The sequence below is a fragment of the Saccoglossus kowalevskii genome, chromosome 4 (genome assembly GCF_978046115.1).
Source record: "Saccoglossus kowalevskii chromosome 4, keSacKowa6.1, whole genome shotgun sequence".
In the NCBI taxonomy this organism is placed as follows: domain Eukaryota; kingdom Metazoa; phylum Hemichordata; class Enteropneusta; family Harrimaniidae; genus Saccoglossus; species Saccoglossus kowalevskii.
The window spans coordinates 935994-952516 of record NC_140644.1 but is presented as its reverse complement, the minus strand read 5'-3'; the positions used below and the strand labels follow the sequence as shown (position 1 = coordinate 952516).

Genomic DNA, 16523 nt, shown 5'->3' with positions numbered 1-16523 from the left:
ATCAATATTGCTGACGTAGTTTAACCCATATTAGGGGTAATTCAAATGAGAGCTGATACATTTTATCAATGTTGCTGACGTAGTTTAACCCATATTAGGGGTAATTCAAATGAGAACTGATACATTTTATCAATGTTGCTGACGTAGTTTAACCCATATTAGGGGTAATTCAAATGAGAGCTGATACATTTTATCAATGTTGCTGACGTAGTTTAACCCATATTAGGGGAAATTCAAATGAGAGCTGATACATTTTATCAATATTGCTGACGTAGTTTAACCCATATTAGGGGTAATTCAAATGAGAGCTGATACATTTTATCAATGTTGCTGACGTAGTTTAACCCATATTAGGGGAAATTCAAATGAGAGCTGATACATTTTATCAATATTGCTGACGTAGTTTAACCCATATTAGGGGTAATTCAAATGAGAGCTGATACATTTTATCAATGTTGCTGACGTAGTTTAACCCATATTAGGGGAAATTCAAATGAGAGCTGATACATTTTATCAATATTGCTGACGTAGTTTAACCCATATTAGGGGTAATTCAAATGAGAGCTGATACATTTTATCAATGTTGCTGACGTAGTTTAACCCATATTAGGGGGAATTCAAATGAGTGCTGATACATTTTATCAATGTTGCTGACGTAGTTTAACCCATATTAGGGGTAATTCAAATGTGAGCTGATACATTTTATCAATGTTGCTGACGTAGTTTAACCCATATTAGGGGAAATTCAAATGAGAGCTGATACATTTTATCAATATTGCTGACGTAGTTTAACCCATATTAGGGATTATTCAAATGAGAGCTGATACATTTTATCAATATTGCTGACGTAGTTTAACCCATATTAGGGGAAATTCAAATGAGAGCTGATACATTTTATCAATATTGCTGACGTAGTTTAACCCATATTAGGGGAAATTCAAATGAGTGCTGATACATTTTATCAATGTTGCTGACGTAGTTTAACCCATATTAGGGGTAATTCAAATGAGAGCTGATACATTTTATCAATGTTGCTGACGTAATTTAACCCATATTAGGGGAAATTCAAATGAGTGCTGATACATTTTATCAATGTTGCTGACGTAGTTTAACCCATATTAGGGGAAATTCAAATGAGAGCTGATACATTTTATCAATGTTGCTGACGTAATTTAACCCATATTAGGGGAAATTCAAATGAGTGCTGATACATTTTATCAATGTTGCTGACGTAGTTTAACCCATATTAGGGATTATTCAAATGAGAACTGATACATTTTATCCATGTTGCTGACGTAGTTTAACCCATATTAGGGGAAATTCAAATGAGAGCTGATACATTTTATCAATGTTGCTGACGTAATTTAACCCATATTAGGGGTAATTCAAATGAGAGCTGATACATTTTATCAATGTTGCTGACGTAATTTAACCCATATTAAGGATTATTCAAATGAGAGCTGATACATTTTATCAATGTTGGTGACGTAGTTTAACCCATATTAGGGGTAATTCAAATGAGAGCTGATACATTTTATCAATGTTGCTGACGTAGTTTAACTCATATTAGGGGAAATTCAAATGAGAACTGATACATTTTATCAATGTTGCTGACGTAGTTTAACTCATATTAGGGGAAATTCAAATGAGAGCTGATACATTTTATCAATGTTGCTGACGTAGTTTAACCCATATTAGGGGAAATTCAAATGAGAGCTGATACATTTTATCAATGTTGCTGACGTAGTTTAACCCATATTAGGGGTAATTCAAATGAGAGCTGATACATTTTATCAATGTTGCTGACGTAGTTTAACCCATATTAGGGGTAATTCAAATGAGAGCTGATACATTTTATCAATGTTGCTGACGTAGTTTAACCCATATTAAGGGAAATTCAAATGAGAACTGATACATTTTATCAATGTTGCTGACGTAGTTTAACCCATATTAGGGGTAATTCAAATGAGAGCTGATACATTTTATCAATGTTGCTGACGTAGTTTAACCCATATTAAGGATTATTCAAATGAGAACTGATACCTTTTATCAATGTTGCTGACGTAGTTTAACCCATATTAGGGGTAATTCAAATGAGAACTGATACATTTTATCAATGTTGCTGACGTAGTTTAACCCATATTAGGGGAAATTCAAATGAGAGCTGATACATTTTATCAATGTTGCTGACGTAGTTTAACCCATATTAGGGGTAATTCAAATGAGAACTGATACATTTTATCAATGTTGCTGACGTAATTTAACCCATATTAGGGGAAATTCAAATGAGTGCTGATACATTTTATCAATGTTGCTGACGTAGTTTAACCCATATTAGGGATTATTCAAATGAGAACTGATACATTTTATCAATGTTGCTGACGTAGTTTAACCCATATTAGGGGAAATTCAAATGAGAACTGATACATTTTATCAATGTTGCTGACGTAATTTAACCCATATTAGGGGTAATTCAAATGAGAGCTGATACATTTTATCAATGTTGCTGACGTAATTTAACCCATATTAGGGGAAATTCAAATGAGAACTGATACATTTTATCAATGTTGCTGACGTAATTTAACCCATATTAGGGGAAATTCAAATGAGAGCTGATACATTTTATCAATGTTGCTGACGTAATTTAACCCATATTAGGGGAAATTCAAATGAGAACTGATACATTTTATCAATGTTGCTGACATAGTTTAACCCATATTAGGGGAAATTCAAATGAGAACTGATACATTTTATCAATGTTGCTGACGTAATTTAACCCATATTAGGGGTAATTCAAATGAGAGCTGATACATTTTATCAATGTTGCTGACGTAGTTTAACCCATATTAAGGATTATTCAAATGAGAGCTGATACATTTTATCAATGTTGCTGATGTAATTTAACCCATATTAGGGGAAATTCAAATGAGAACTGATACATTTTATCAATGTTGCTGACATAGTTTAACCCATATTAGGGGAAATTCAAATGAGAACTGATACATTTTATCAATGTTGCTGACGTAATTTAACCCATATTAGGGGTAATTCAAATGAGAGCTGATACATTTTATCAATGTTGCTGACGTAATTTAACCCATATTAGGGGAAATTCAAATGAGAGCTGATACATTTTATCAATGTTGCTGACGTAATTTAACTCATATTAGGGGAAATTCAAATGAGAACTGATACATTTTATCAATGTTGCTGACGTAATTTAACCCATATTGGGGGAAATTCAATAGTGAGCTGATACATTTTATCAATGTTGCTGACGTAATTTAACCCATATTAGGGATTATTCAAATGAGAACTGATACATTTTATCCATGTTGCTGACGTAATTTAACCCATATTAGGGGAAATTCAATAGTGAGCTGATACATTTTATCAATGTTGCTGACGTAATTTAACCCATATTAGGGGAAATTCAAATGAGAACTGATACATTTTATCAATGTTGCTGACGTAATTTAACTCATATTAGGGGAAATTCAAATGAGAACTGATACATTTTATCAATGTTGCTGACGTAATTTAACCCATATTAGGGGAAATTCAATAGTGAGCTGATACATTTTATCAATGTTGCTGACGTAATTTAACCCATATTAGGGATTATTCAAATGAGAACTGATACATTTTATCCATGTTGCTGACGTAGTTTAACCCATATTAGGGGAAATTCAAATGAGAGCTGATACATTTTATCAATGTTGCTGACGTAGTTTAACCCATATTAGGGGTAATTCAAATGAGAGCTGATACATTTTATCAATGTTGCTGACGTAGTTTAACCCATATTAGGGGTAATTCAAATGAGAGCTGATACATTTTATCAATGTTGCTGACGTAGTTTAACCCATATTAGGGGAAATTCAAATGAGTGCTGATACATTTTATCAATGTTGCTGACGTAGTTTAACCCATATTAGGGGTAATTCAAATGAGAGCTGATACATTTTATCAATGTTGCTGACGTAGTTTAACCCATATTAGGGGAAATTCAAATGAGAGCTGATACATTTTATCAATGTTGCTGACATAGTTTAACCCATATTAGGGGAAATTCAAATGAGAACTGATACATTTTATCAATGTTGCTGACGTAATTTAACCCATATTAGGGGTAATTCAAATGAGAGCTGATACATTTTATCAATGTTGCTGACGTAATTTAACCCATATTAGGGGAAATTCAAATGAGAGCTGATACATTTTATCAATGTTGCTGACGTAGTTTAACCCATATTAGGGGAAATTCAAATGAGAGCTGATACATTTTATCAATATTGCTGACGTAGTTTAACCCATATTAGGGGTAATTCAAATGAGAGCTGATACATTTTATCAATGTTGCTGACGTAGTTTAACCCATATTAGGGGAAATTCAAATGAGAGCTGATACATTTTATCAATATTGCTGACGTAGTTTAACCCATATTAGGGGTAATTCAAATGAGAGCTGATACATTTTATCAATGTTGCTGACGTAGTTTAACCCATATTAGGGGGAATTCAAATGAGTGCTGATACATTTTATCAATGTTGCTGACGTAGTTTAACCCATATTAGGGGTAATTCAAATGTGAGCTGATACATTTTATCAATGTTGCTGACGTAGTTTAACCCATATTAGGGGAAATTCAAATGAGAGCTGATACATTTTATCAATATTGCTGACGTAGTTTAACCCATATTAGGGATTATTCAAATGAGAGCTGATACATTTTATCAATATTGCTGACGTAGTTTAACCCATATTAGGGGAAATTCAAATGAGAGCTGATACATTTTATCAATATTGCTGACGTAGTTTAACCCATATTAGGGGAAATTCAAATGAGTGCTGATACATTTTATCAATGTTGCTGACGTAGTTTAACCCATATTAGGGGTAATTCAAATGAGAGCTGATACATTTTATCAATGTTGCTGACGTAATTTAACCCATATTAGGGGAAATTCAAATGAGTGCTGATACATTTTATCAATGTTGCTGACGTAGTTTAACCCATATTAGGGGAAATTCAAATGAGAGCTGATACATTTTATCAATGTTGCTGACGTAATTTAACCCATATTAGGGGAAATTCAAATGAGTGCTGATACATTTTATCAATGTTGCTGACGTAGTTTAACCCATATTAGGGATTATTCAAATGAGAACTGATACATTTTATCCATGTTGCTGACGTAGTTTAACCCATATTAGGGGAAATTCAAATGAGAGCTGATACATTTTATCAATGTTGCTGACGTAATTTAACCCATATTAGGGGTAATTCAAATGAGAGCTGATACATTTTATCAATGTTGCTGACGTAATTTAACCCATATTAAGGATTATTCAAATGAGAGCTGATACATTTTATCAATGTTGGTGACGTAGTTTAACCCATATTAGGGGTAATTCAAATGAGAGCTGATACATTTTATCAATGTTGCTGACGTAGTTTAACTCATATTAGGGGAAATTCAAATGAGAACTGATACATTTTATCAATGTTGCTGACGTAGTTTAACTCATATTAGGGGAAATTCAAATGAGAGCTGATACATTTTATCAATGTTGCTGACGTAGTTTAACCCATATTAGGGGAAATTCAAATGAGAGCTGATACATTTTATCAATGTTGCTGACGTAGTTTAACCCATATTAGGGGTAATTCAAATGAGAGCTGATACATTTTATCAATGTTGCTGACGTAGTTTAACCCATATTAGGGGTAATTCAAATGAGAGCTGATACATTTTATCAATGTTGCTGACGTAGTTTAACCCATATTAAGGGAAATTCAAATGAGAACTGATACATTTTATCAATGTTGCTGACGTAGTTTAACCCATATTAGGGGTAATTCAAATGAGAGCTGATACATTTTATCAATGTTGCTGACGTAGTTTAACCCATATTAAGGATTATTCAAATGAGAACTGATACCTTTTATCAATGTTGCTGACGTAGTTTAACCCATATTAGGGGTAATTCAAATGAGAACTGATACATTTTATCAATGTTGCTGACGTAGTTTAACCCATATTAGGGGAAATTCAAATGAGAGCTGATACATTTTATCAATGTTGCTGACGTAGTTTAACCCATATTAGGGGTAATTCAAATGAGAACTGATACATTTTATCAATGTTGCTGACGTAATTTAACCCATATTAGGGGAAATTCAAATGAGTGCTGATACATTTTATCAATGTTGCTGACGTAGTTTAACCCATATTAGGGATTATTCAAATGAGAACTGATACATTTTATCAATGTTGCTGACGTAGTTTAACCCATATTAGGGGAAATTCAAATGAGAACTGATACATTTTATCAATGTTGCTGACGTAATTTAACCCATATTAGGGGTAATTCAAATGAGAGCTGATACATTTTATCAATGTTGCTGACGTAATTTAACCCATATTAGGGGAAATTCAAATGAGAACTGATACATTTTATCAATGTTGCTGACGTAATTTAACCCATATTAGGGGAAATTCAAATGAGAGCTGATACATTTTATCAATGTTGCTGACGTAATTTAACCCATATTAGGGGAAATTCAAATGAGAACTGATACATTTTATCAATGTTGCTGACATAGTTTAACCCATATTAGGGGAAATTCAAATGAGAACTGATACATTTTATCAATGTTGCTGACGTAATTTAACCCATATTAGGGGTAATTCAAATGAGAGCTGATACATTTTATCAATGTTGCTGACGTAGTTTAACCCATATTAAGGATTATTCAAATGAGAGCTGATACATTTTATCAATGTTGCTGATGTAATTTAACCCATATTAGGGGAAATTCAAATGAGAACTGATACATTTTATCAATGTTGCTGACATAGTTTAACCCATATTAGGGGAAATTCAAATGAGAACTGATACATTTTATCAATGTTGCTGACGTAATTTAACCCATATTAGGGGTAATTCAAATGAGAGCTGATACATTTTATCAATGTTGCTGACGTAATTTAACCCATATTAGGGGAAATTCAAATGAGAGCTGATACATTTTATCAATGTTGCTGACGTAATTTAACTCATATTAGGGGAAATTCAAATGAGAACTGATACATTTTATCAATGTTGCTGACGTAATTTAACCCATATTGGGGGAAATTCAATAGTGAGCTGATACATTTTATCAATGTTGCTGACGTAATTTAACCCATATTAGGGATTATTCAAATGAGAACTGATACATTTTATCCATGTTGCTGACGTAATTTAACCCATATTAGGGGAAATTCAATAGTGAGCTGATACATTTTATCAATGTTGCTGACGTAATTTAACCCATATTAGGGGAAATTCAAATGAGAACTGATACATTTTATCAATGTTGCTGACGTAATTTAACTCATATTAGGGGAAATTCAAATGAGAACTGATACATTTTATCAATGTTGCTGACGTAATTTAACCCATATTAGGGGAAATTCAATAGTGAGCTGATACATTTTATCAATGTTGCTGACGTAATTTAACCCATATTAGGGATTATTCAAATGAGAACTGATACATTTTATCCATGTTGCTGACGTAGTTTAACCCATATTAGGGGAAATTCAAATGAGAGCTGATACATTTTATCAATGTTGCTGACGTAGTTTAACCCATATTAGGGGTAATTCAAATGAGAGCTGATACATTTTATCAATGTTGCTGACGTAGTTTAACCCATATTAGGGGTAATTCAAATGAGAGCTGATACATTTTATCAATGTTGCTGACGTAGTTTAACCCATATTAGGGGAAATTCAAATGAGTGCTGATACATTTTATCAATGTTGCTGACGTAGTTTAACCCATATTAGGGGTAATTCAAATGAGAGCTGATACATTTTATCAATGTTGCTGACGTAGTTTAACCCATATTAGGGGAAATTCAAATGAGAGCTGATACATTTTATCAATGTTGCTGACATAGTTTAACCCATATTAGGGGAAATTCAAATGAGAACTGATACATTTTATCAATGTTGCTGACGTAATTTAACCCATATTAGGGGTAATTCAAATGAGAGCTGATACATTTTATCAATGTTGCTGACGTAATTTAACCCATATTAGGGGAAATTCAAATGAGAGCTGATACATTTTATCAATGTTGCTGACGTAATTTAACTCATATTAGGGGAAATTCAAATGAGAACTGATACATTTTATCAATGTTGCTGACGTAATTTAACCCATATTGGGGGAAATTCAATAGTGAGCTGATACATTTTATCAATGTTGCTGACGTAATTTAACCCATATTAGGGATTATTCAAATGAGAACTGATACATTTTATCCATGTTGCTGACGTAATTTAACCCATATTAGGGGAAATTCAATAGTGAGCTGATACATTTTATCAATGTTGCTGACGTAATTTAACCCATATTAGGGGAAATTCAAATGAGAACTGATACATTTTATCAATGTTGCTGACGTAATTTAACTCATATTAGGGGAAATTCAAATGAGAACTGATACATTTTATCCATGTTGCTGACGTAGTTTAACCCATATTAGGGGAAATTCAAATGAGAGCTGATACATTTTATCAATGTTGCTGACGTAGTTTAACCCATATTAGGGGAAATTCAAATGAGAACTGATACATTTTATCAATGTTGCTGACGTAGTTTAACTCATATTAGGGGAAATTCAAATGAGAGCTGATACATTTTATCAATGTTGCTGACGTAGTTTAACCCATATTAGGGGAAATTCAAATGAGAGCTGATACATTTTATCAATGTTGCTGACGTAGTTTAACCCATATTAGGGGTAATTCAAATGAGAGCTGATACATTTTATCAATGTTGATGACGTAGTTTAACCCATATTAGGGGAAATTCAAATGAGAACTGATACATTTTATCAATGTTGCTGACGTAGTTTAATCCATATTAGGGGTAATTCAAATGAGAGCTGATACATTTTATCAATGTTGCTGACGTAGTTTAACCCATATTAAGGATTATTCAAATGAGAACTGATACATTTTATCAATGTTGCTGACGTAGTTTAACCCATATTAGGGGTAATTCAAATGAGAACTGATACATTTTATCAATGTTGCTGACGTAGTTTAACCCATATTAGGGGAAATTCAAATGAGAGCTGATACATTTTATCAATGTTGCTGAGGTAGTTTAACCCATATTAGGGGTAATTCAAATGAGAACTGATACATTTTATCAATGTTGCTGACGTAATTTAACCCATATTAGGGGAAATTCAAATGAGTGCTGATACATTTTATCAATGTTGCTGACGTAGTTTAACCCATATTAGGGGAAATTCAAATGAGAGCTGATACATTTTATCAATGTTGCTGACGTAGTTTAACCCATATTAGGGGAAATTCAAATGAGAGCTGATACATTTTATCAATGTTGCTGACGTAGTTTAACCCATATTAGGGATTATTCAAATGAGAACTGATACATTTTATCAATGTTGCTGACGTAGTTTAACCCATGTTAGCGGAAATTCAAATGAGAACTGATACATTTTATCAATGTTGCTGACGTAATTTAACCCATATTAGGGGTAATTCAAATGAGAGCTGATACATTTTATCAATGTTGCTGACGTAGTTTAACCCATATTAGGGGAAATTCAAATGAGAACTGATACATTTTATCAATGTTGCTGACGTAATTTAACCCATATTAGGGGAAATTCAATAGAGAGCTGATACATTTTATCAATGTTGCTGACGTAATTTAACCCATATTAGGGGAAATTCAAATGAGAACTGATACATTTTATCAATGTTGCTGACGTAATTTAATTCATATTAGGGGAAATTCAATAGAGAGCTGATACATTTTATCAATGTTGCTGACGTAATTTAACCCATATTAGGGGAAATTCAAATGAGAACTGATACATTTTATCAATGTTGCTGACGTAATTTAACCCATATTAGGGGAAATTCAATAGAGAGCTGATACATTTTATCAATGTTGCTGACGTAATTTAACCCATATTAGGGGAAATTCAAATGAGAACTGATACATTTTATCAATGTTGCTGACGTAATTTAACCCATATTAGGGGAAATTCAATAGAGAGCTGATACATTTTATCAATGTTGCTGACGTAATTTAACCCATATTAGGGGAAATTCAAATGAGAACTGATACATTTTATCAATGTTGCTGACGTAATTTAACTCATATTAGGGGAAATTCAAATGAGAACTGATACATTTTATCAATGTTGCTGACGTAGTTTAACTCATATTAGGGGAAATTCAAATGAGAGCTGATACATTTTATCAATGTTGCTGACGTAGTTTAACTCATATTGGGGGAAATTCAAATGAGAGCTGATACATTTTATCAATGTTGCTGACATAGTTTAACCCATATTAGGGATTATTCAAATGAGAACTGATACATTTTATCAATGTTGCTGACATAGTTTAACCCATATTAGGGGAAATTCAAATGAGAGCTGATACATTTTATCAATGTTGCTGACGTAGTTTAACCCATATTAAGGATTATTCAAATGAGAACTGATACATTTTATCAATGTTGCTGACGTAGTTTAACCCATATTAGGGGAAATTCAAATGAGTGCTGATACATTTTATCAATGTTGCTGACGTAGTTTAACCCATATTAGGGATTATTCAAATGAGAGCTGATACATTTTATCAATGTTGCTGACGTAGTTTAACCCATATTAGGGGTAATTCAAATGAGTGCTGATACATTTTATCAATGTTGCTGACGTAGTTTAACCCATATTAGGGATTATTCAAATGAGAGCTGATACATTTTATCAATGTTGCTGACGTAGTTTAACCCATATTAGGGGTAATTCAAATGAGAGCTGATACATTTTATCAATGTTGCTGACGTAGTTTAACCCATATTAGGGGTAATTCAAATGAGTGCTGATACATTTTATCAATGTTGCTGACGTAATTTAACCCATATTAGGGATTATTCAAATGAGAGCTGATACATTTTATCAATGTTGCTGACGTAGTTTAACCCATATTAGGGGTAATTCAAATGAGTGCTGATACATTTTATCAATGTTGCTGACGTAGTTTAACCCATATTAGGGGAAATTCAAATGAGTGCTGATACATTTTATCAATGTTGCTGACGTAGTTTAACCCATATTAGGGATTATTCAAATGAGAGCTGATACATTTTATCAATGTTGCTGACGTAGTTTAACCCATATTAGGGGTAATTCAAATGAGTGCTGATACATTTTATCAATGTTGCTGACGTAGTTTAACCCATATTAGGGGAAATTCAAATGAGAGCTGATACATTTTATCAATGTTGCTGACGTAGTTTAACCCATATTAAGGATTATTCAAATGAGAACTGATACATTTTATCAATGTTGCTGACGTAGTTTAACCCATTTTAGGGGAAATTCAAATGAGTGCTGATACATTTTATCAATGTTGCTGACGTAGTTTAACCCATATTAGGGATTATTCAAATGAGAGCTGATACATTTTATCAATGTTGCTGACGTAGTTTAACCCATATTAGGGGTAATTCAAATGAGTGCTGATACATTTTATCAATGTTGCTGACGTAGTTTAACCCATATTAGGGGTAATTCAAATGAGAGCTGATACATTTTATCAATGTTGCTGACGTAGTTTAACCCATATTAGGGGAAATTCAAATGAGAGCTGATACATATTATCAATGTTGCTGACGTAGTTTAACCCATATTAGGTGAAATTCAAATGAGAGCTGATACATTTTATCAATGTTGCTGACATAGTTTAACCCATATTAGGGGAAATTCAAATGAGAACTGATACATTTTATCAATGTTACTGACGTAGTTTAACCCATATTAGGGGTAATTCAAATGAGAGCTGATACATTTTATCAATGTTGCTGACGTAATTTAACCCATATTAGGGGTAATTCAAATGAGAGCTGATACATTTTATCAATGTTGCTGACGTAATTTAACCCATATTAGGGGAAATTCAAATGAGAACTGATACATTTTATCAATGTTGCTGACGTAATTTAACCCATATTAGGGGAAATTCAATAGAGAGCTGATACATTTTATCAATGTTGCTGACGTAATTTAACCCATATTAGGAGAAATTCAAATGAGAACTGATACATTTTATCAATGTTGCTGACGTAATTTAACTCATATTAGGGGAAATTCAAATGAGAACTGATACATTTTATCAATGTTGCTGACGTAATTTAACCCATATTAGGGGAAATTCAATAGAGAGCTGATACATTTTATCAATGTTGCTGACGTAATTTAACCCATATTAGGGGAAATTCAAATGAGAACTGATACATTTTATCAATGTTGCTGACGTAATTTAACTCATATTAGGGGAAATTCAAATGAGAACTGATACATTTTATCAATGTTGCTGACGTAGTTTAACTCATATTAGGGGAAATTCAAATGAGAGCTGATACATTTTATCAATGTTGCTGACGTAGTTTAACTCATATTGGGGGAAATTCAAATGAGAGCTGATACATTTTATCAATGTTGCTGACATAGTTTAACCCATATTAGGGATTATTCAAATGAGAACTGATACATTTTATCAATGTTGCTGACATAGTTTAACCCATATTAGGGGAAATTCAAATGAGAGCTGATACATTTTATCAATGTTGCTGACGTAGTTTAACCCATATTAAGGATTATTCAAATGAGAACTGATACATTTTATCAATGTTGCTGACGTAGTTTAACCCATATTAGGGGAAATTCAAATGAGTGCTGATACATTTTATCAATGTTGCTGACGTAGTTTAACCCATATTAGGGATTATTCAAATGAGAGCTGATACATTTTATCAATGTTGCTGACGTAGTTTAACCCATATTAGGGGTAATTCAAATGAGTGCTGATACATTTTATCAATGTTGCTGACGTAGTTTAACCCATATTAGGGATTATTCAAATGAGAGCTGATACATTTTATCAATGTTGCTGACGTAGTTTAACCCATATTAGGGGTAATTCAAATGAGAGCTGATACATTTTATCAATGTTGCTGACGTAGTTTAACCCATATTAGGGGTAATTCAAATGAGTGCTGATACATTTTATCAATGTTGCTGACGTAATTTAACCCATATTAGGGATTATTCAAATGAGAGCTGATACATTTTATCAATGTTGCTGACGTAGTTTAACCCATATTAGGGGTAATTCAAATGAGTGCTGATACATTTTATCAATGTTGCTGACGTAGTTTAACCCATATTAGGGGAAATTCAAATGAGTGCTGATACATTTTATCAATGTTGCTGACGTAGTTTAACCCATATTAGGGATTATTCAAATGAGAGCTGATACATTTTATCAATGTTGCTGACGTAGTTTAACCCATATTAGGGGTAATTCAAATGAGTGCTGATACATTTTATCAATGTTGCTGACGTAGTTTAACCCATATTAGGGGAAATTCAAATGAGAGCTGATACATTTTATCAATGTTGCTGACGTAGTTTAACCCATATTAAGGATTATTCAAATGAGAACTGATACATTTTATCAATGTTGCTGACGTAGTTTAACCCATTTTAGGGGAAATTCAAATGAGTGCTGATACATTTTATCAATGTTGCTGACGTAGTTTAACCCATATTAGGGATTATTCAAATGAGAGCTGATACATTTTATCAATGTTGCTGACGTAGTTTAACCCATATTAGGGGTAATTCAAATGAGTGCTGATACATTTTATCAATGTTGCTGACGTAGTTTAACCCATATTAGGGGTAATTCAAATGAGAGCTGATACATTTTATCAATGTTGCTGACGTAGTTTAACCCATATTAGGGGAAATTCAAATGAGAGCTGATACATATTATCAATGTTGCTGACGTAGTTTAACCCATATTAGGTGAAATTCAAATGAGAGCTGATACATTTTATCAATGTTGCTGACATAGTTTAACCCATATTAGGGGAAATTCAAATGAGAACTGATACATTTTATCAATGTTACTGACGTAGTTTAACCCATATTAGGGGTAATTCAAATGAGAGCTGATACATTTTATCAATGTTGCTGACGTAATTTAACCCATATTAGGGGTAATTCAAATGAGAGCTGATACATTTTATCAATGTTGCTGACGTAATTTAACCCATATTAGGGGAAATTCAAATGAGAACTGATACATTTTATCAATGTTGCTGACGTAATTTAACCCATATTAGGGGAAATTCAATAGAGAGCTGATACATTTTATCAATGTTGCTGACGTAATTTAACCCATATTAGGAGAAATTCAAATGAGAACTGATACATTTTATCAATGTTGCTGACGTAATTTAACTCATATTAGGGGAAATTCAAATGAGAACTGATACATTTTATCAATGTTGCTGACGTAATTTAACCCATATTAGGGGAAATTCAAATGAGAGCTGATACATTTTATCAATGTTGCTGACGTAATTTAACCCATATTAGGAGAAATTCAAATGAGAACTGATACATTTTATCAATGTTGCTGACGTAATTTAACCCATATTAGGGGAAATTCAAATGAGAACTGATACATTTTATCAATGTTGCTGACGTAATTTAACCCATATTAGGGGAAATTCAAATGAGAACTGATACATTTTATCAATGTTGCTGACGTAATTTAACCCATATTAGGGGAAATTCAATAGAGAGCTGATACATTTTATCAATGTTGCTGACGTAATTTAACCCATATTAGGAGAAATTCAAATGAGAACTGATACATTTTATCAATGTTGCTGACGTAATTTAACCCATATTAGGGGAAATTCAATAGAGAGCTGATACATTTTATCAATGTTGCTGACGTAATTTAACCCATATTAGGAGAAATTCAAATGAGAACTGATACATTTTATCAATGTTGCTGACATAGTTTAACCCATATTAGGGGAAATTCAAATGAGAGCTGATACATTTTATCAATGTTGCTGACGTAATTTAACCCATATTAGGGGAAATTCAAATGAGAACTGATACATTTTATCAATGTTGCTGACGTAGTTTAACCCATATTAGGGATTATTCAAATGAGAACTGATACATTTTATCAATGTTGCTGACGTAGTTTAACTCATATTAGGGGAAATTCAAATGAGAACTGATACATTTTATCAATGTTGGTGACATAGTTTAACTCATATTAGGGGAAATTCAAATGAGAGCTGATACATTTTATCAATGTTGGTGACGTAGTTTAACTCATATTAGGGGAAATTCAAATGAGTGCTGATACATTTTATCAATGTTGGTGACGTAGTTTAACTCATATTAGGGGAAATTCAAATGAGAGCTGATACATTTTATCAATGTTGCTGACGTAGTTTAACCCATATTAGGGGAAATTCAAATGAGAGCTGATACATTTTATCAATGTTGCTGACGTAGTTTAACCCATATTAGGGGTAATTCAAATGAGAACTGATACATTTTATCAATGTTGCTGACGTAGTTTAACTCATATTAGGGGTAATTCAAATGAGAGCTGATACATTTTATCAATGTTGCTGACGTAGTTTAACCCATATTAGGGGAAATTCAAATGAGAGCTGATACATTTTATCAATGTTGCTGACGTAGTTTAACTCATATTAGGGGAAATTCAAATGAGAGCTGATACATTTTATCAATGTTGCTGACGTAGTTTAACCCATATTAGGGGTAATTCAAATGAGAACTGATACATTTTATCAATGTTGCTGACGTAGTTTAACCCATATTAGGGGTAATTCAAATGAGAACTGATACATTTTATCAATGTTGCTGACGTAGTTTAACCCATATTAGGGATTATTCAAATGAGAACTGATACATTTTATCAATGTTGCTGACATAGTTTAACCCATATTAGGGATTATTCAAATGAGAACTGATACATTTTATCAATGTTGCTGACGTAGTTTAACCCATATTAGGGGAAATTCAAATGAGAGCTGATACATTTTATCAATGTTGCTGACGTAGTTTAACCCATATTAGGGGAAATTCAAATGAGAACTGATACATTTTATCAATGTTGCTGACGTAGTTTAACTCATATTAGGGGTAATTCAAATGAGAGCTGATACATTTTATCAATGTTGCTGACGTAGTTTAACTCATATTAGGGGTAATTCAAATGAGAACTGATACATTTTATCAATGTTGCTGACATAGTTTAACCCATATTAGGGATTATTCAAATGAGAACTGATACATTTTATCAATGTTGCTGACGTAGTTTAACTCATATTAGGGGTAATTCAAATGAGAGCTGATACATTTTATCAATGTTGCTGACATAGTTTAACCCATATTAGGGATTATTCAAATGAGAACTGATACATTTTATCAATGTTGCTGACGTAGTTTAACCCATATTAGGGGTAATTCAAATGAGAGCTGATACATTTTATCAATGTTGCTGACATAGTTTAACTCATATTAGGGGTAATTCAAATGAGAGCTGATACATTTTATCAATATTGC

General features: G+C 32.6%; 1 protein-coding gene across 1 annotated transcript in view; it reads left to right on the top strand.

The window, feature by feature from the left end:
• Positions 1–16523, top strand: part of LOC102803292 (AP-4 complex subunit epsilon-1-like) — a 55263-nt gene that overhangs the window by 29193 nt on the left and 9547 nt on the right. The gene's annotated exons all lie outside the window — the stretch shown is intronic.